This window comes from Perognathus longimembris, chromosome 13 (genome assembly GCF_023159225.1).
Source record: "Perognathus longimembris pacificus isolate PPM17 chromosome 13, ASM2315922v1, whole genome shotgun sequence".
NCBI lineage: Eukaryota > Metazoa > Chordata > Mammalia > Rodentia > Heteromyidae > Perognathus > Perognathus longimembris.
The window spans coordinates 31666263-31672519 of NC_063173.1; positions in this window are offsets into that span (position 1 = coordinate 31666263).

The following is a 6257-nucleotide window of genomic DNA, read 5'->3' on the forward strand; positions in this document are numbered from 1 at the left end:
CTTGCTTGGCTTGCTTACTCCACTGACATCCTTGAGCCATGTTTCCAGTCCTGCTTTTTGATGGTTATTTGGGAGATGGAGTCTTTCTGGCTATTCTGCTTTCTGTCTTGAACACATTCCTTTTCTTTCAACCTCCTATGTAGCTAGGATTCAACATATGAGCCACCAGCACCCAGCTGAGCTCTGTTTTGTTTTTTTTTTCATACGAATAGATCCCAGGTGGTTTCAGTATACCTCGAGGAAGCAACAAATGTCTGGTTGTCTTTTTATAAATCTATCAGCCATTTATGAGCAAATGTCTAGATAAAGTAATTGATTAAGTTCAAATTATATCAAACATCATTCAATTATAGTACAAGTTAGCTTAAAAAGGAATAAACTAAATAGCTCAATAGTGCTTGGACTTCATTCAAATGACAAAACTAAGTTGTATTTCACTCTGGTTGATCATTTTAACAGTCTGCAGAAATAAGTAAATGGAAAGGGGAAAGGGGGAATAAATAAATAATAGATAAATGAGTATCCTATTTTGTTGATATTGTTCAACTATTTCCATAAAACATGTAAAAGCATATCAGTCCTTAAAGATTAATACAACTTCCTTTTACCCAGATAGGTTCATGGAAAGATATTATTGGCTCAGATGCTTTCTTTTCTCTTCTTTGCCTTCTTTTCCTTCTCTCACTTCTCTCTCCACTATCCTCTCTCTTTCCTTGAGCTTTTTAAAAAATAAAGGCAGCAAATCAAAATGTAACAAAATTACAAGCACTACTATAAAAATCTGCTTTAAAGAGGAAATTTCTTGCACTGAGGAATATATACCTTGTTGCAGTAGCAATGATCAAACTCTACTTGATTGTTAGTTTGCAGCTCAACGCTAACTCAGACCTTACCTGCGGAACTCAGACCTTACCTGCGGCAAGAAGATAGAACATGGACTTTCCTATCTAGTACACTTCTACAGGCTGCCCAGCTCCACCATTTGCAGTGTAATAATAACTATACTTGCAAGCAGAGTGCTGTTTCTCAAGCTTTAATGGAAAGCCAAACATTCATGGATTCTTTTTGCCAGAGGATCTGAACTCTGAGTCAGTAGTGCCACAGTGAGGTTCGGATTCTACATTCCAGATGTGTTCCCAGGTAATGGCCTATTCTGCTGGACTGTGGTCCGCAACTGGAGAGATGTGGCTTTATAAACCAATAGAGTCATTTCCCCATACTAAAATTCTCAGTTCTTTGTCATTTTTTTCTATATATTCTCTCTGTTGGACCATGAATATATCAAGTGACATTGTCACTGCCTTCAAGTTCCCAATTACTTGGAAACTATGTCCCAGTAACGTCAGAATCAATGATACCACGTACTTGCCAACCACAGGGTAGTTATGGTAACTCACTCCAAAGAATGGTGCATGTGAAAAAAGCGACCCAGCACTGCCCTATGCAGACAGCAAGAGGGTTTGGAATCCCACCAAGAAGCAATACTGTTGTCTCTGTCCAAGAGAAGCCAGGCTTTTACCACAGGGCTGAAACCTGGGTGGCCTTTGGGTTTTTAGTCTGCATCTGAAGCAAAAGAAAAAAATTAGTTTATGATAATTAACCTCTTCAACATGCTTTCAAGGGAGACATTATTAGACCCATGTTATAGGTGGAGAAACTAGAGACATGGGAAAGTTATTTTGCTCATCTAAGGCCACCCAAAATGTTAGGATGAAAATGAGGTTAACAACCAAAAAATGTTTTATTTTAAATTGAGAATAACCTTCCATCAGCATAAACCATGAGACATTTTCTATGTGAAATGTTTATGGTTTATGTATTAGTAAAAATAAATAAGTCTACATTGAAAGTGAGAAGCAGAAAAAGAATAGAAGATCTCTAGGTAAAATGCTATTTTCATATTCTGTTATCATTTTGAGCATTTATCTAAAACAATCTTCACAATCATGCTTTTTTAAGTTCCTTTTGTTGTTATGTTTGAATATATATTTATTAACTATCACACATTTTATATATATATGTATGTGATAGTTAATAATCTGTTCTTAATATGGTTACACTTAATTGTCAAATTGGCTGGATTGAGCATGTCTGGGAGACTAAGTAAATCTCACCTCTGGGTGTGTCTGCAAAGGCATTAGAAGACAATGATCATGAGGGCTCTGACCTAATGAATGGTTTAATCCACTGATGGTGTCATAGACCAGCATTCTTGAGATGTGGTGCAGAGAAGAGGCCCTGGTTGGAGGAAGTGAAAGTTGGATCTTGCTCTGCCCCCTTTGGTCTCTCTCTCTCTTCTTCCCCTCCTCTTTCTTCCCCTCCCCCACTTCCTGGATGCCACCATGTGAATTTCTCTGCTTTAGCACATGCTCTCAGCCATGAAGGTCTGAATCCTCTGACACAGTGAGGTAAAACAAATCCTTCCTCCTCCCTTACGTTCTTCCTGACAGGCATTTTGTTACAGTAATGAAGAGAATAACTAAGACAGTGCATTAATATCCTCAGTGAAAAGCTAGAACAGTGACAGGACTTTCTGAGGGTTAAATGAGGTCATCCATGTAGGGAACTTGAGCAGAGGCCATCATATGATAAGCATTATTACATAAATGTTAGTTACCATGGGCTTCACCCTTCTCTTCTCCATGGTACTGAGTGGTACCGAACTCAGGCAGGCTAAAAGAGTCATTTCCTGTCCAAATACAAAAGGCCAAGCCCTACATGGTGCAATCTCCCTCCTAAATTTCACCCCAACTTTCACATCGTGAAAGCATACCCCTCTCACTCTCTCAGAATCAATATTTATCATTATCCACATGAGATGCCCAGTTTCTAAGAATATTTTTAATTATAATTTTCTCATCTTTTGCCAAGATCAGCATCATGCCATTTAAACCAATGAAACTGCATAGCAGTTTATTGAAGAAGGCAAAGTTTTTTGGTTGATTTTTTTTTTTTGAGACAGTATCTGTTTATCTTGCTCAAGTTGAGCTCAAACTCCTGGGTGCCACTCTTCAACTACTCCCATTTCACCCACTCTACTAGCTGGGACTACAAGTACAGACCAAGAAGCTCAGCCAGAAGGCAGAGCCTTATGGTGTCTATTTCATGGATGGAGAAAATAAGACCCTCTGAAGTAAAGTAATTCTCTTAAAGCCACATACAGACTAATAATTATAGATACTGCTACTAATATTTCTGAAAACTTAATGTTAGGTCAACCATGAAATTGCTAAATTCTCCCATCTTTTAACCTCCCAAGAAAAAGCAGTTTTATATTATTCAACCTACATGCTAAGTGCATGAAAATTGTCTCTAACCCAAAAGAGTTAAGCATAAATATCAATTTTATCAACAAGGGGGATAAAGGTTCAAAAGTAAGAAACTTGCTCAAAATCAAACCATAGTGCCAGGATTCAAACAAAGGCTCATGACCCTAACACCCACAGTCATCACAATTCTACCATATAAAGCTTCACTGATGAGCGAACATATAGCTAGGAATAAACATAAAATGCATTGCTGCCTCACTCTCTGACTCTGGATGCAACTCTGGATACACATTCCCCAGAGTAACCATACCAGGAGAGAAGATAACCCTCATATTACCAATAAGAAGACTGAGGCCCCCAAAAGTTTAAAAACTCAAAGCCACATCATTAGTAATCCTTGAAGTTGAGATTCAAACCAGAGCTGTATAATTTCACTTTTGGGTATTGACCACTGCCTCAGTAGTCAAGCTCCTAAACCCCCTGTGAATTTTTAAAACTTTCAAAGGTGACTACCTGACCAATTCAGTCACAGAATTTGAAGAGGAACATGGCTGTTGGGACTTTCAGAACTCCAGTTGATTCTATATGCAGAGAAGCTTGGGGACCACTAAATTCACCGCATCCCTCCACCTCAGCCTACCATCTCTTCTGAGGTATGACATCATTGTAACACCTGGCCCTGAGGTCTCTGTTGTCAGTTTGACCCCACCGTGGCAATCCTGATAGTGTTTTATTTGAAGATCTGTTTCCCAGATGCACATTCTGCAGAGAGTTCAGCATGCCACCAGAATAAGCCACTGCAAAGGGACAATCATCACATCTTACAAATGAAAACAATCAGCTATAACTGAGGCTACCGTGGAAAATAATTCATTAACTGAAGCTTTCTTCTTTCCTCGGAGTTTAGTTTGGGCTGTAGTAAGTCCCCCTGGTCTACCACAGCTGAGCCACTGTGGAACCCGGCTGGAAAGCAAGGAAGAGAGGCTCTGCCAGCCTTGGGCAGTGAGACAGCAGTCTTCATGCCTTGGTCATTACTCATATTAGCCATATCATACACAAGCCCATGCTGCTGAACAGACTGAATACAGTGCACATTCCCTGCGTTGTATCCAATCACCTCTAGTTCAGAATACTTCATCCTTATGAACTTCATTTCTTATTTAAAAAATAAGAAAGAAAGAAAGAAAGAAAGAAAGAAAGAAAGAAAGAAAGAAAAAGATTAAGAAAGAAAGAAATGTTTTGTTGATTTCCTGCAAGCCAAACCCATAGAAAAAATAACAGAAAGCAAATGCCAGGGAAAGAGAGCCAATGAAAATATATGTGAGCCCTGAAATAACAGGAGATACTGTGGTCACGTCTGCCCTTCTGAACTGTGCCATGAGTTGGAGCAAAACAACTCTTGCTGCTGCTGAAAAGGTACAGGGTAGCAGTTCTTTTTGTGATGTGGAAGAGTTTGACTTCAGAGAGTTTGCCTTTTAAAATTGTAAGGACTCGTAGCTACTCAGGAGGCTGAGATCTGAGGATGGTGGTTCGAAGCCAGCCTGGACAGAAAAGTCCCCGTGAGACTCTTATCTCCAATAAACTACTCAAAAAAGCTAGAAGTGGCATTGTTGCTCAAGTGGTAGAATGCTAGCCTTTATCACAAAAAGGTTCAGGGACAGCATCCAGGCCCTAAGTTTAAGCCCCAGGACAGGGGAAAAAAGAAGAAAAAGAAAAAAAATATTTATATATATATATATATATATATATATATGGACTCAGCCAAGGAGCCATACATAATACCAGTTTGAGGAATGATGCTTTAAAAAAATTTTTTTGAAAGTGCCCTTCACCCCAATGATTAACATATATCCAGAATCATCTGGCTTTTTTATCTGTCAAATGATCATAATCTTAGACATCCAGGGCTTCTACAAAGATTTTCTCTTCGGTTACACTAACATTTTGGTCCAGTCTGACATAAAAGTCAGCAACTTGAAAGATAATAAACATGGAGAAGTTCATGTGAAAAAGATTATGACCCAGAGTCATCTAATCTTTTGCTGATATATACATTTTTTTTAAAGTAAGACTGATTTGGAGTCTCTTTCTTAAACTCTTCCTTGTATGAGTAGGGAATAGTCCTTTACTTTTAAGCTTTAGTGATATTGGTGCTAGTGTGGCATTATCATTTCCTGAAATATTCAGCACAAACCATTCAGCCTAGGTAAGAAGGTCAACTTTTAAATATTACTTTCTTTTCTTTAATGATTAAGTAGTACTCCTGTTTCTATTTCTTCTTGAGGTAGTTTGACAAGTGAGACTTTCCTATGACATTTATGTATTTTTTTCACATTTATTTGCCATTATCTTTTTACATTTATATTTATACATTTGTTAGGTTTATTTTGTCCTCATTTCTCTATTTTTTTCTTTGGAAAGACGATTTAGGGACAAAAGATTCAAAGGATTTAAAAGAATAATCACGAAAGAATGTGATGATGCTAACAGCATTATGATGATAGGAGTTGGTATTTATTAACATTCCAGTAAGCCAGGCCTTAAGCAGAGTGCTTTGCATATGTTCTCTCATTGCAACCTGAAAGTTCTATGAAGCACAGGAACTGAGAAATACCCCGCAATTGTCTCTGCTCCACACACCTAGGAAGTGGTGGATGTCCCAATCTCACTCACCTGAAGCTGGAAGCCACCCTGACTTGTACTCATTCTTGAACATTCCAGTCTATATATTTAAATTCTCACTCTTACCTTCCATCCTCATAACTCCCCTCTGCACCTGCTGTATAAACCATGTCTACTTAGTCATTGTGCCTCTTTCTTGTTACAAGACAGAGGCACTTTTTTGTAAATACAAAATTCTGGAAAAATTCTAACCACACAGTAGGGCCCAGCTTACAAAGCATCTTCTCCAGGAAGCCTTGTAGATGCCTGTAGGCTGGTTAATGCTCTTTCTCAGCCTTCCTGTAAACACAGTGCTTCTCAATTATT